Here is a 15921-nt window from a genome sequence, read left to right as displayed (position 1 = left end):
TGTCTGAGTTTTTACTCAGACTTTGGAGACCATTACCATTCCACATGTCTAGGGTGGTTTTTTTTTTTTTTTTAAGATAAATGCGACAAATCATGTAACAAAGGAAAGGAAAAATAAAATTCGTTGTATTTCTTTGATAAATTTGCAGTGGCTTAGGAAAAGGATCCAAATACATTCTTAATACATTTGATCTTGATCCTTTCTGGAAACGATTATATGTAACCAAATGCATCCATATATAGAAGACAGATTTTTTTAAAAAAAATTGTCCAAATGATCTTGCTAATGCTGATACAACATTTCAATTATTTGTCTTTTGAAAAGGGTTCTGTTTTGAGATATTAGTTGCAAATAGAGGAAATGAAGTGTTGATGTAGTAAGGAATAATTTACTGTGTCTGGAGAGTTCTAAAACAAAACATCTGGATCAATTTGTTTACAAAGTCCCTGCAGATAAAAAGCACTATCTCTCCAAAGGATCAGTTTGTGCCCTTTCTGAAGAATCATAAAAAAAAAAAAAAAAAAAAAGGAAAATTTGTGATCATCATACACAGAAAGCTCTTGGGAATTTGTTAGTAGGGAATCCAAAGATAGTTTGAAATCCTGTTTCATAGGAGATCAGCTAGTTGCTGAAAATGTGGTGTGGCTTTGTGATCTTAATATAGTCTGCTCTTTCCTGTTTCTCTGCTTCCCCCACACTCTTCGTCTTAAAAAATAATATATTTTAGGAGCTGAGAGTAAATGCAGCATGTTAGAGGTATGACAGAACTGGATGTGGAGTGAAACATAAAACCTTTGGTTTCATATGGACATGAACATCCTCTCATAACTGAAGCTTTTTGAAGGTCCATCCCTTGGTGCTGCTGAATTTAGTGGGAGGTAACCCCTGACTTAGACTTAAGTAATTTGAACTTGTGCTAGAAATGTTCTTTAGCAAAACAAAACAAGATCTTGTTTGTATTCACGTGTTCCGACCTGGAAGAGCACAGAATGCTCTTTCTTGATATTGTTGAAAGGTATTTTGGATCCTCCTTTAACAAATGTAGCCACAGCAATTAGTGTCACGTTAGTGAAGTTTGCAATGACTTTATCAACAGTTTAAATTATAATAGTAATTTATTTAGAATATTGGTACTGTCTCTTTATGGGACTATAGACGTTCTGCAGGGTCTTTGAAAGTCTTCTGTTCCATTTAGTACAAGCAGCAGTTTAGCTGTGTTAGCAGTTAGTTGGTGCTGGAGGTCTGTACCAAATACTCAGTATTTTCAAGAGCTGCTTCATGCACTTCTCTGACTTATGGTTTGTTTGTTTGTTTGGTTTTTTTTGTTTGTTTTTTTTTTTCAGATTTTTTCTTAATTTACAGGGATTTGCATGGAAAGTGAGGCTGAGCCATGACAGATAAAGGCTTAATGGATATTTTCCCCTAAGAGGACACTTTTTTACAAATTTTGTATGTTACCTTGATTTTTTTCTCTCTCCCAAGTCTACCTTTTATGCATCCTTGTAGTTAAAACACTGATCCAAAATACTAACACTGATATTTAATTTTGTGATTAGAGATATTGCATGCTCACCTGCTTCTGTTACTTTCTTGAAAAGAAACATGGGCTGATAATGTCTGTGTAGCCATTCTTTTTCATCTCCGAGGGACATGTCTTTCCTAGTACTACATCTTTTCTGCTGTTGGGAGAAGCAAAACCTCCATCCCTCCTGGGGGATGTTATCCTTGGAGTGTCAGGGGAATGAAACAACCATGTAGAAGAAGAATGGCTCTGGGACAGAACATGGGTCTCATTCCATCCTAAGTTTGGTCATGAATCTGAAGGTTGTGGTTCAGACAAACTTCAGAGCCATTTAAATTCAATTTCAGCTCAGCATCGGCATCCACAAAGCCCAGCTGAGAGTCCTGTTGTTGTTGACAGTATACTGAGCTCATAAAAACAAACAGGATCATTATATAAATCAAAGAAGATGAAAGTAGAACCCACATCTTCCAGCTTGAATACTAAAAGTCTGCCAGGAGGAATAAAAGATACTTCCTGTAAGGGTGATGAGTTGAAAGCCTTTTGAGTTTTCTTATTTTACATGGTAAAGAGAGTGGGAGGATGGTCTTATTAAGCCCTATATATATGGATGCTTTCTCATTCCACAGGTTTATTTAATATTAGCAACCTGTCCCTACTATTTTAATTTATTTTATGACACCAGGCCTGAGAAATGATGCTGGTTGTCTCCATCTTGGGGTTCTGAAAGGATAAAAGAGAGTATTTTTGTTTCTCAAGAAAACACAGCAAAATCGTTATACTTGCCTGGATTAGATGTCCTGCTGTTTCTAGATCATGCAGTATTTATTTAATTCTGTGTTCCCTTGCAGAAGGAGTGTGTTTTCATGCAGATGCTGAGTAATCTCTCAGTAGTGTGGAGGACATTGCAAGAGTTTTGTGCAATGTTTGTGCTTCTTGGTGTGGATAAGCAAAGTGTATGCATATAACTGCTTAATTAGGTGTCTTTATACATTACATAGCAGTTAAGCATTAGATTTTATGATCTAGCAACAGTAGGGTTTCAGAACTCACTATATTTTTTTTTTTTATAAAGTGGTGTAAGCACTCAAACCAGTGTTTTAGGTTTATTTTGCAGACGTGTTTTCTTTAATAGTTCATTTCAGACCAGAAAAACAATTTAATACATTCTTTATTTTGTTGTTTAATGAAAAAAATCTCATGTTCTTTTGATAATTGCTGGAGAAATTAATGGAGTTTTTGGAAAAGGTTTTATGATATGCAAGAATTTAGAGTGAGATCCAAAAAAGCACTTAGGTGAATAAAGAAAAACTTAGGCAGAATCTAGATACCCAAATCCAAGGGAGTGATTCAAATGCTCTGTGCAGAGACCCAGAGACAGCACGGCTGAGGCTTCTGATGTTGCTAGGAGCCCAAGGTTCTGCTAATGCCCGTGCTCCACAGAGCAGTGTCTGCAGCAGAGGATGCAGTGTCATGCAGGTGTGGCAATAGAATGGGCATTAGAAAATGAGCTGCTGCAGCTGATGAGGTGTAGAAGACCTGATAGAACCAGCTTATCATAGTTTTCCTTACAGACCTGGCATCCTAGCGAACATGTGCACTCCAGAGAGAGCAAAGACTCTGCTGCTATACTTGAATGCAGTTACTGCTTGATTTCAAATTGCAGAAGTTTGTGCTTTCGTTGATGCAAGATCTATTTCAGCCTTATTGAAAATGAAAAAGTGGTAGGAGAATTTCGAAGGAAGAAATCAGTAAATTTTTCATTTTCTACCTTCCACAAATAAACTAAAATTCATTAAGTATGTTACTTACAATTTCTAGAGACAGACTGTTTCTAGAGACCTACTGTTTCTATGCATTAGCAGTGGGAAGATGCTTAAAAATGATACATGGAGTTAAGAAACAATAGCAAAAGTGTTTCAAACACTGCACTGAGATTCAAGTTTTGTCTTTGAATCTGGTATGCTGCTGGTTTAAATTTTACCTATCCACCTGGGGATCTAAACTGTCTTGGCAAGGCTCCACTCTATATATATGAGTTTCATTCTACTCTGTAATAGTTTCCACAAAATTCTAAGTGCTGTGGAACTTTATGTTCGCATCTTTAGTGTCCCAGACAAGGAACTACATATTTTTGTTTATTGCAGATTGATTTGTAGTAAAAAACCAAAAAGCAAACAAACAAAAAACCCCAAACAAACAAAGAAACTCCAAAAACCCTAAATTAATCTATATATTGACTGGTGGGAAAAATATAAAAATAATTGGTGACATCATTGACATTTAGCTGATAAGCTATTTTCTTCTACTGTAAAGGGGATAGTTTGGAGCATACCTGTAAATCCTACAAGATTTCTAAATGAAAATGGGCATAATATTAATTGATGACTGATTAACTTAAAATAATTATTTGAGACCAATACAGTGAGCAAGTAGTAAGACTAGAGGATTCATAAGGCAGCTGACAGAAAAGAAACCCGTCTGAGTTCATGTGTTCTAAGTACATTTAACTGACTATCACATGTTGCTTTCAGAACACGACACAATACAAGTGGTTCATGACCTTCTGTGAGCAGCTTTATACATTGTATTTTCCTCACCCAAATGTCTGAAGACCAGATTAAATCTGTTTCTTCCAGAGAGGCCAAGATTTTCCAGGGTTTTTGCTGCTTCTGGTGATTTGTAGCATGGGCCAAAGCCCGTTTGCTGGACGGGAGCAGTCCCTGCTCAATATGTTGGCAATTACACAGTTTGTCTCACTGATGTGTTGATTGCATCTCATTCATTTGTGAGAACGTGGTTAATTCTTTTACTCTAGTGTCTTCTAGGAATTGTGTTGACCCATGTGGATGAAGTTTGGCTCTGAACTGCAAAGAGAGCACTGCTGGGTGAAAATGTGAGTGTGACCCTCTGCCCAGGGGAGCCTCCATCACGTTTTTGCTTCTTCACTAGTAGAGCTGGGGAGAAGAGTCTGCTGGAGCTGAGCAGCTGGTGTAGGTGTCAGCCCAGGCAGGTGTAGAAAAGGACTTGAATGTACAAACTAACATCACTTGTACCAGAAGTCCCAGGCATTTTGTTACAGGAAATTATTCCAGAGAGGCTTCTTCTGATAAATTGCCTTAGATTAATTTTCTGCACAAATTCTCAGGCAAGTCTGTGCAAGACAAATCATACCAGAAGTTGCTATCTCAGGGGTTAATCTGGAAGATTTGCACTTAAATTACTCTATTGTAATCCAAATTAGCTTCTTAGTGTAGGTCAGTCTTCACATGTGTCAAGATGCTGGAATTTCCTTTTCTAGTTATTCTTTAAAAACCCCAAAATGTATTAGTAAGCATAGTTATTCGCTCCCCCACCATCCTAGGCAACTTGAAATTGTCAGTAAATGGCAATTTCTGCTTTTAATACAGATTACATGGTACCCAAGGTTTTGAATAAATTACACTGGCTGTTAAATTAACTGGCACAAGAAGTCAGTGGCAGCATTGTAATGAACTGTTACTAGATCATTTACAGTCAGGGAGCAACCATATAGCTATTTGTGTGCATATGCTCCTCTACTGACATGGAAATTGGTCTGACACACTTGACCTATGTTAGCTGTGGAAATTCTAGGCTGAAGCCAATTGCTACACAGGCAGGCATGCTCTAATCTGGGAATCTCATTCTATAATATAGACTTCCATGTACTTTGGAGCTCAAAACCAGAATGTATTGTGCTTTGTTAAAATATTTAAGTTGCTCTTCAATTGATGTCTTCACTGCACTTCAGCTTCAGGAGAGGGAAATTTGAAGATGGTTTACTTGAGCCAAATTTTGCATTGTTTAATTGAGCAAAATATTCAGAGGGCAATATAGTTCAACATCTTTCCTCTTTTCCAGTTAATTTAAGGCGAGGTGATAGGCAGAGCTCTTCCACTGTTGCGTTAACCTAGGGAATTTACTTTCATAAATTTTCTTCCCAGATCTCCAAAACATGTATACTTCCATGGGACTTAGAAGAATGTGCAAGAGAATGTTTAAGATTGACACTGATCTTGTTTTGGAACACTGCTGGAAGTCTATGGGTTTCAAGGAACACTTGAGGACAGCAGCACATACTCATAGCTTTCTCCCACCTGCCCTCCCACTCCTTGACAAATACCTAAATCTGTCATACTCAGTGCATTTTACTCCTCATCTGTAAATGCTTTTAGGCAGAAAACCATGGATGTTTTTTACCAAACCCTGAAGATTTGGGTTGAATTTTTGGTTCACTAAATGTTCCTTTAAAAAAATTAAGATAAAACAAAACAATCATTAAATCATCTGAATTAAGAACTGTTGATAGATCAGATAGTAATTGGGAGTAACAGAGCCTAAAAATTTCATATAAATTCTTTATTTATAAAAGTAAGAACAGAAAACATTGCAATGATGTTCTTACAAACCACTGTTTTGAGAATATAATTCCTGTGAATTACTATGGATTAAAAATCTGCTTTAAAGTTTTTTTTGGGCATGTTTAAAACCATACCTCCTCCCTCTGTTCTGTTTTCTTCTGACAGATAAGCAGCAAGGTGACTATATGTTTAAGTAATTTTTTTACTGATATGAAAATAATATTTTACATTGTTGTGTCTTGTCCCTTACTCCTGGGTAAGGAACTCAGGAGTATATTAAATACCATATTCTATCTGTAGCAAGTGATTTGCTTCCTACTGACAAATATCCACTTATGAGGCAAATGCAGCAACACATTTGAGAGGTCCATTCTGAGGCCCAAGGGAAATTTCTTTTGGTAGGAAAGGCAGAATTTCTTCTGCAACTGAATTTGAGCATGAACTTGAGGATACAAGAGAGGCAAAGGTCTCTTACCCAGCCTCTTTCTGTCACATGCAATGCAGAATCTCACCAGTATGCCATTTGATATGTAGATGAAGTTAGCTATGCTGATTATTTGATGCAGAAGTTGGAAGGTGTTGCTTTTTTGGCTTCTTAAGAACTAAAATGTGAACTCTTCCTTTACTTCTGCTACAGTAGGCACAGGGTAGAAGAGTGTTAAATCTTGTAGTTCAGCCAGTTTCTGCTAATCAGCAGGAACCTGGGAACAGCACATATGCATTGTCTGTCTTAATTGCTGATTAAAATGCTTTATATAAATCTCCTATGTCAGGACATGTATTCCAGTACTGAATAATCTGTTGAATGTGTACAGCACATCAAATGGGTAAGGAGAGGGCATTTTTTAAAATCCAGGTAGAATTATGTTGACACAATTCTGTATTGGGCTCAGTAGTCCTCCTGAAAGATGTGGATGTTGAATCAATCACATATAATGAGTGGAGACCTGGTGTGAACTTAGACTCCTCTGAGTGACTGGCAGGGAGGCTCTGAGCTGGAATTGTCTTGCTCTTGTGGAACAGAGAACCCCTTGACTAAATAGAAGGCCTTATAGTGTGTGAATGGGAGGGCTGAAAATTCCCAGGAAGCAATTTGTTTGTCTTCAGAAAGAGTACATGCTAAGCATGGTTTCTGGCTCTATTTGTATTGATTATGTAATAACAGGTTGGACCATCTGTTTGGCAGTTGTCTATTATGCTGCTTACTTTTATCATATATTTCTATTGCTAAACTTACCTTTGGGTTTCAGTTTAGATTTGAGGTAATGGATGTTTCAAGGGAAAAATGAGCCCTGATCTTCTTCCGGTCTCTCATATATTTTCTTGAAGTGTCTTTCTTCTATTTGATGGGTGGATAGCAGCATTTTTAACAGATGTTTTTCACAGGCTATTGCATAATTATTTTTCAAGTGGCTTCTAAAAGCAGATGTTTCCATGTCTTTGATCTTTCTCCTCCTGACACTTTAACACAAACAGCAGATTCCGCTGCTGCTGTCCTTTAGGTCCAGTGAAAGAAAATACCATAACAGTGATGTTGATTTTTTTTTTCAACCTATTTGGCAATAATAAACATATACAGACACAATTCTTCTCCCTTTCTCCCTTGTCACTAGCATTGCTTACAGATACTATCTCAAGCTTTCTCTTTTAGAAATGTTGCCTTTCTCCATGACCTTTGTCCATAATTTAGTATTTGATCTTTATTTTCTTCTGCAGCTTTGTTTCTGGTAACAGCCTGAGTGTGCAACTGTGAATCTTTTACTCTCTGGAGCTTTGGTGTATAATTTTTTACCTCATGCCAAGGTAAATCACATCACTGTGGCATCTCCGTCACTGTGCAGACCTTTTGACATGATATTTTTTTTCCAAATAACATCATTTTTTTCCTCTCTTGTGAATAGCTATTCAACAAATGGACTTTTCCATTGTTTGCAGAAATAACCCTGCTTTCTTGTAAACCATTTTATAAGAGGACTTCTTAATTTGACTACTTGTTCCTCAAAGACTAAGGGAATGCAACGAATAATGAAATCAAGGGCAGGCCCAGACAAGTTTCATCCAGCCATAATTTATAATTACAAAAGATGAACTCTAGCTGTCGGTCTAAAATTATGATAAATATTTGAATCAAGAAAGCAAAAGCTTTCTAGTAAATCTACTCTCTATCTTAATTTAAACCTGATATATTTTGCCTCCAGCATGTAGAACATCATCTGATGATGTCACATTATAGCTACCTGACATTCTATTCTCATTCTGGCTTATTTATTAATAAGTGTGGGTGTAGCAACAAGGATTCTGTTTTCATCTGAACTTCCCAGCACTGACTGCAGCCCTTTGAGCCATTCAGCTGGTTGTCAGCCCACCTTCCTTTCCACTTATACTCATTTTCTGTAAGAATGGTATTGGAGATAATGTCAAAAGCCCTTCCAAAGTCAAAATAAATTACATGCACTGCCTGTCCACCAGACTAATCTTATCATAGAAGAGGTGATTTCCTCTTCCTAAATCCATACTGACAAGGGTCTGTCACATTTTTGTCGTGAGTATGTTTGGAAATGGCTTCCAAGATTGGCTTCAGCACTTTCCCATGGACCAAGGTGAGGCTGACTGGTCTGTAGTTCTCCAAAATCTCATTCTTGCTCTTCGTGAATACAGGAATCAGAATTTTTCCCATGTAAAAACCTGTTCTGAGCACCCTAAGTGTTCATGGATAATTGTCTCACAATGAAATTGGCCAGCACAAATATGTGCATCTTATGAAGTCCTATGGACTCACAGGTGTCCAATTTGGTTAACTGATATTAGTTACTCTTGGTGGAAGAATAATCCTTGGTCTAGACTTTCCCACTGGTGTCTAGGGCCTGGGATTCATCAAGGTAAACCACTTTCCTACTAAAGACTGAGGTAAAGAGGGCATTGTCAATACAAAATCATAGAATCAGAATCAGAGAACCATAGAACAACACATGTTGAGGGAGACATTGTAAGAACATACATGATCCAAGCTTTTGCAGAAAAGGAAGTCTAGAGGAGATCTTTTAGCACCATGTTCACTTGTATCTTGAAAAGCTCCAGTGATGGGGACTCCACCTTTTAGGAGGTTGTTCCAGTGACCGATTGTTCTTATGAAAATGAAAAAGGTATTTTCTATATCAAGATGAATGAATTGGCCTTTTTGATGTACCCTGTATCTTTCAGCAGCTGGCCCAGTTTTCCCCTGGCTTTCCTTTTGCTGTACTTGTAGAGACTTTTCTTGTTCCCTTTCCCATCCTTCAGCTGCTGGTGGACTTTGGCTTTCTTAATCCAATCTCTGTGTGATTAAACATTGCCTTTGTATTCTTCCTAGGTTCACCTCCTCTCTTTCTACATCCTGTATACTTTCTCTCTGAGTTTTTTCAGGACCACCCTTTTCATCCATTCAGGCTTCCTGCCACCTTTGCTTGAGTTCCTGCACATGGGGACAGATGCTTTTGGAGCATAGAGGAAGTGATCTTTGAAATTTAACCCTCTGTCATGGACCCCTCTTTGCTCCAGAACTCTCCCACAGGATTCTTCCTGAACTAGTTCTTAATCAGGCCAAATCTTATCTTCTGAAGTCTAATGCTGTGATTCTGCTTCTTGCCTGATTCTCTCCCCTAAGGATCCTGAATCTTATGGTCACTGCAGTTAAGTTACCCAACCTTTAGGACTCTTACCAGTTCTTCTGTGTTTACTCCTTCTGTTTGTGGCACCAGGAGGACAGCTTGAGTGAATGACAGGACTTTACTGATCCAAAGGAATCTTTGAACCTCTCTTTCCCAATGAAAATGTAAAGCTCTCTGAAATCTCAGGTTTTTTATGTTTTTTCTTTTTTCTTCTTTCCTGGGTTGGTGATTATCTCAGTGTTTTAATTTTCTGGCAAAGTTAGTGATCACTTCACCAACAAAAACATTTTTTTTTCAGTTTTATTATGACATAAAAGTTTGATGAAGAATGATTTTGCACATGACTTTTCATATTGTTGTTCTTTTCCCTGAACTATTTATCCTGTATCTAATTGTTTTTCCTGCTGTGTGATAAGTTCTGATGACCACAAAAGAGTGGAACATGACAGAACATGTAAAAAATGAAGATGCTCTTTGTTTCAATTTTTCTGTTCTCCAGGTATCTATTGAATTATCTACTCATTAGGATGTTCTACTTTATCTGGTCTTTCTCATCTGTTTTTTCAGGCTCACATTTCTTTTTAAAGTGCTGCTAGGCATTCTTAAGCCAAAAAAAAAGAGAGACATGTTTACTTCAGCAAGTAGATATAAATGTAGTTTTGCAAAAGGAACCAACTGGTCAGCCTTGTAAAACCACGGGAAACTTTCTTGCAGATTACAGAAAATGAAAGAAGCAAGTTTGCTAATTGTAGTATATTTGTTAACTATGTGGAACACTCTAACCATAATCCCAGCTGTACAAAAAAAAGAGGGAGGGGGGGAGGTGGGGGGGAAGCTAGTGGCTGCTGTACTGTAGTATTTCCTTCTTTTCCAAAGCATAATCCAACTTTTTCTTGAATTAATGTACACAAGTCACTTTAACTGCTGGCTGCAAAACTTTTGGCAGTTTGTTTGATATTCCAGCCAATCTTTGTATAAAAATCATCTGAATTGTTTATAGGTTTGTCCTTCTGTACAGAGTTTCTTCCATAATCTCTTATTTTGAAAACAACTGTACTTACAGGATGCTATTAAGTAGTTTGGGCCTTGCACTGAAAGGTTGTGGTTAGTGGGCAGGAGATTCATAGCAGTTGGAATCATTAGATAAATGTTTATCAACAGTTGAAAAAGAATAAAATAAATGAGGCAATTCCACCTAAATATTCTCATGTAATATTCTTATGCACTATGAAGATTATTTAAATTTTCACATTAACTCTTTTCTGTTTTTTAAATTCTTGTAAATATAGAGTCACAGAGAAATAAATGACTTGTTAATTACTCTCTCCATTTTGGCTGTAGGATGGAAAGGGAGCTAACTATGAAATGAGGTTGATGATTGTTATGACTATTTCTGCTGATTCTTTTTCCAGTTTCAATGTGTGTATTATATTGCCAAGGTAGGCAGAAATTTTTGGACTCTCATAATTGCACATTCATTGAATTTAGTAGTAAGCTGGTGTCAAGACTGTAAGCAACCCTTTCATTTGCTTAAGAGTATACTTAGATTAATCTTGCCTTTGTATTTGATTGAGAGAAAAGGCAGTAGATGGAGGGCATTGCCATTTTTGACTCTGATCTGGCTCTGGCTGAAGTCAATGATGCCTCACTGTGCAAAAACCCCTCTGAAAAGTGTTTTAAGATTTTTATTTGTCATCTAAAAGCATTAATGCTTAAAGACTGGATGTGGTATGGTTAGTTAGTGCCATGATTTAGTTGATAAGGTGGTGATAGGTTGTAGATTTGACTTGATGAACTCCAAGGTCTTTTGCAACCTAATTGATTCTGTGATTCTGTGGCATTATTTTGTATCTGGGATAAAGAGTTCTGTGGAATAGGTTCGATTAGTTCAGATGCTGCATTTCATTGATATTTCTACGCAGTGCTATAGTTTTTGGGAAAGAAAGATGTGAAATAATTATTTTTAGTCATCAAATAATCCAAACAGGACATTTATTCCTCATAGCCATAAGACTAAATCTGTATGTGAATGATCCAGCTTTGTTCCTAGGCAATAAATAACACATGCTGCTAAAAATAACCAGCCATTTCCACCAATTGTTTAAAAAGGGGAGAAAGGTTTTATTGAAGGGGCAATTAAAATTCCAAAATAAAACACTTAAAAACTCAGGAAATGGCAAAATGAACCTTCATGCTTCTCTGTGTATTTTCACAAAGTTGCAGGTTTTAACTGCATGGTATTTAACTAACTTGATGATTTCAGATTGCCTGGAATTTAGGTAACACCTTTAGAGATTTTTAAAGGAACTGAGGTTCAGAATAATTAGTGACTGATAACTTGCTGAAGATAGGTGAGAAAAAAGAAAAAGGTAGTGACTAGCTTTGGAAAGGAGAGGAAAAAAATGTTAGAAAGAACAGACAGATCAATATAAATACAATTTCCCTCCAAATCTGGAGAAATTGCAAACAACCTAAATTTAAACACATAGAATACACAGACGACAGCACCCAATGTGTGAAGACCAATCAGTAACAAACTGCATCAGTTGTCTGTGTCAAGCCAATCCACAACAGAGCAGCCGACCCTGGATACAGAAGAATTAGCAAGTCTATACAGATTTTAGTAAGATCTTTGATGTTGCTTTATATAGCATTCTAATGAGAATCAAGGCAAATATTCTCAATTAACCTGTAGTGGGTAAAAAAGAGGCTTACTAAGTGTATCTGAAGACTACTTTTTATTAGTATTTTAATATATTGAATGAGTATCTGTTGGGGCCTCCCAGTATTCAAGGTTTTAAGCAGTGTCCTTTATGATGGTATTGAATAGGCTTATGAAGTTTGCAGTTTACACTAACTCAATATGCCCTAAAGAAAATAATTAGAATTCAAAAATACATTTAGAAATGAAGTTCTAAGATTGTTTGACAGACAAGTAGAAGTTATTGCACTTATCCAGGAGTAAATGCTGTGTTTGTGTAAATGTGGAATGGACAACCCAAGTAGAAAGTATGACAAATTACTAGGGTAACAGTGGGTCTGAAACTGAATGTCAATTGACAAGATGATTTTAAATAGAGTTCTGAAAGTATTTGGGTTGATTAACCTAAAGAAGAGAAGAGCTAAGAGAGGACATAGTGGGAGAAGAACTAAGCATCAACTGTGACAAGAAAGGTTCTGATTAGAAGTAAGGAAAACAGTTCTAATGGCAAGGGAGGTGAAGAGCTGGAACAGGTTGCTTATTGTCAGCTTGGCTCATCCATCAACAGATGAGACAAACAGCTGTTAGGAATGACATGGTTTTAACTGATCCTGTGTACTGTGGGCTGGGGGGAAATGGGTAGCCTCTGGAGTGATTCTGTGTTTCTGTTTATGACATTTTCCTGCAGAATTCTTATTAAAAACAAGAGTTGCAAGTGGAGCACTTGTGATGCTGTCTGCACACTAAGTATTTTTACAGCAGTGTATCTGCAGTACTCAAGGAATCTCCTTGAGTAGAAACACAGTGGCAATTCACTTTATTTAGCAGGTGAGCATTTTACTAAATTCACTCAAATATAATTCATATTGTGTGGTGTGGGTTTGGCTCAAAATTCATCAACAGACAGAATGGGTTAATAAAAACGGCAGGCAACCAGTCTTCCTTGCTTTGCCACTGACTTTTTTGTAATCCATTTTAAATCCCTTGGGCTCCCTTTGGATTCTTCCCCATGTTGTTTTTTATTTTATTTTATTTTTTTTTTTTGGGGAGGGGGCTATATTTTTCCCCCTACATGTTTCAAGGTCTTGCTTGATGCAAGCACTGGTAAAAAGGGATTATGCCACTCTGGGTGTTTGTGTAGCACCTGGTATTACAGTGCTTGGACTTTATTGAATATTCAGTGTGCTACTGTAACACAAGTAATAAGCCACAATAACAGACACTGAAGACCACAAGTCTTCCTGTTGACTCCAGTGGAAGTAATTGGATCAGGCCTTAAATGAACGAAGAGGGGCTCTTAAAAGGATATGCTTGGTCAGTAGTCTCTCCAAATGTCTTCACGTCCTTGTGCCATCCTATTCTCTCGTTCCCATTTCCTTGTGTGAGCTGTCATCTTTCTCTGATTTGATGTGTCCCTGCTGTAGCATTTTGAAATACAGAATACATGAAATATGCCTTTCATATGAGCATGATTCTAGTTTTGTTCAGACATGTCTGTGGTCAAAATCTGATATTCTCTGTCTAGTCTTATAGTTCAGAGGCCACTCTTTCAACTTATCTAGGAAAGCATATTTTCCTAGAGAACTGGCTAGTACATGAGGTATATAGAGAATGGAATATTTTAAAAATCATGTGTAACTCATACAAAAATGTAGGGCTAATAGCACAACGCACAGCATGCTACATTTCAGAATCTATTTTTTACTTTTCCTGTCATTTAAAGCCAGTATTTCTTTAAGTTTTACATAATGTACTTTTTCATTGGGAGAAAAAAAAAAATCTGAGTCTAGCTAATGGTGAGACAGCTTAAAAATAATTGTAACTAGGAACTGGGCCATGATTAAAATTGTTCAGCTGTTCATTTTATTGTTTGTTCCCAAAACCTTAAATGCACTCTCTGAGAACAATAACAACAGTTAGCATGTAACTCCGTATGGGCCAATTCATGCAGTCTTCTCTCAGCCCTTTCTTCCTGCAGAAAAACTCCTGTTTAGGGGACTTTGTAAGGAATTCAGGGCTGGAACTATATCTTCTAGCTATTTTGTAATTATAACCTGGAAACTACCAAGGAGAAAAAACCAGAAAGTAGAAACAAAATGAAGTCTACCTTACCAGCATAACTGGATTTAAGGGAGTAAATAGAACAAAACAAACTGTGTTAGCCCCTTGTCAGCATCCTTGTCAGCCTCTGTGATATTTGTGTGGGGGATATTTACTATTGGGTTTCCTACAAGAGGGATAAATCTCTGCAATGAGGGTTATATTGATGGGAGCTGCAAGGAAAAATATACAGAAAAAAAGATGATGGCCACTTGCTACAGTAAAACAAACTGGTTCCATAAGTAAGAAATCATATTTTCTGTTGGTTGACCTTAGCTGAGTTGTGGAAAGTGGCAGCTTCTTCAGGCAGTGGCTGGTTGACCTTCTTGGTTGCTTGATTTGGCCTCTTTGAGTCTACAGAACTAGGCACTTTTGATGTTAAAAATTGACTTTTCCCTACACGTCTTCTGAAATCTTGTTCTGTATTTCCACATGCAGAACAAACTTTTAAGACTGATGGTGATATGCAGGGAATTGTAGCCTGTTGTGGCTGAGCTCAGAAATGATAAGCCACATTTAGGGTAGGATTCTCAAAATTCCATTGCTGTTCAAACAGCTGCTGGAAGATTTAGTCTTGCAGGCACCTGTGAAAGTTGCATCCATAGTGCCAATTTATAGCCAGACAGAGTATAGACAAAGGTTATATAGTTCACAATGCCTTTCCACTATAAAACCTCTTATGACATTAATATTTTGTTTTCACTGAATTTCAGCTGGGTAAGCAAGTATGTATGGGATGCACAATTGGGTCCTTTTATTGCATAATTTAGGAAGAGCTACTGTAAGCATAATTTGAACCTTTTCTTTCAGGAGAAGTATTGAAACCTCATTCACGTTTTAGGATGAGTAAGGATGTGGTGTCACTCACAGCGGAGCCTCATTTAGAGCCCATTGATGTCAATGGAAACACTTCCCTTTGCCTCAGTGGGCCATGGACCAGGAATATGCAAGAGTAAGTGAACTAAAGATTCTGCTGACTGTATTGTGTAGTATATGCTGTACAGTTTTGCTAAAATAAACACATTTACTTAGCCAAAATACTTAATGTTTAATTTAAAAAACACAATATTAAAAGAATGGATTTTGCTTTACTGATGTTTTAAGCTTTAATTTAATGTAACATAATGAAAAAGACACCAAATATTCTAGTTTTGTTTCATTAGAACCAGATGGTCCATGAAAGACTTTTGGCTAAACTAGAGTTGGGAAATCTTATAAACTCTGACTAGTCTGAAAATGTGCTCAAAATTGCTATATCAGATGATATGCCCAGTTTTATAATGTGAAATTCTTTGGCTGTTTTACTAACATCCTGGTAAGGTGCTGTACAATTTAGGCAATTACAAGAAACTCTTTTGGATGCTACTGTCATTATTGTTCTGCTTTGGAAAAACAACAAAATTGCTCTAATGCAAGTGAAGTATCCGAGAAAACATCACAGTGATGTTCTTAGTGAAGAACTAATGAGGAAAAAGAATTGTTATTATTGACTTTTTTTTTTTTTTATGTGATTAGACAAATTAGTTTGTCTCAAAAAATTAAAACCCCCCAACAAAATGCCCCAACACA

The 15921-nt window shown here is 36.9% G+C and overlaps 1 long non-coding RNA gene across 33 annotated transcripts in view; it reads left to right on the top strand.

The window, feature by feature from the left end:
* The window catches only part of LOC115495650 (uncharacterized), a 318954-nt gene that overhangs the window by 58425 nt on the left and 244608 nt on the right, over positions 1-15921 (top strand). For 29 of the 33 annotated variants that reach the window (XR_012056508.1, XR_012056522.1, XR_012056510.1 and 26 more), the window contains 2 exons: positions 12941-13080; positions 15163-15304. The exons of 1 other annotated variant lie outside the window; for it this stretch is intronic. This is a non-coding gene — a long non-coding RNA (uncharacterized lncRNA). The remainder of the gene's footprint in view (positions 1-12940; positions 13081-15162; positions 15305-15921) is intronic. 3 more of the 33 variants (XR_012056534.1, XR_012056519.1, XR_012056533.1) reach the window with 2 other exon arrangements.

Source organism: Taeniopygia guttata, chromosome 5, assembly GCF_048771995.1.
Source record: "Taeniopygia guttata chromosome 5, bTaeGut7.mat, whole genome shotgun sequence".
NCBI lineage: Eukaryota > Metazoa > Chordata > Aves > Passeriformes > Estrildidae > Taeniopygia > Taeniopygia guttata.
Note: the sequence above shows the minus strand (reverse complement) of the source record. Positions and strands in the feature narration are given on the sequence as shown.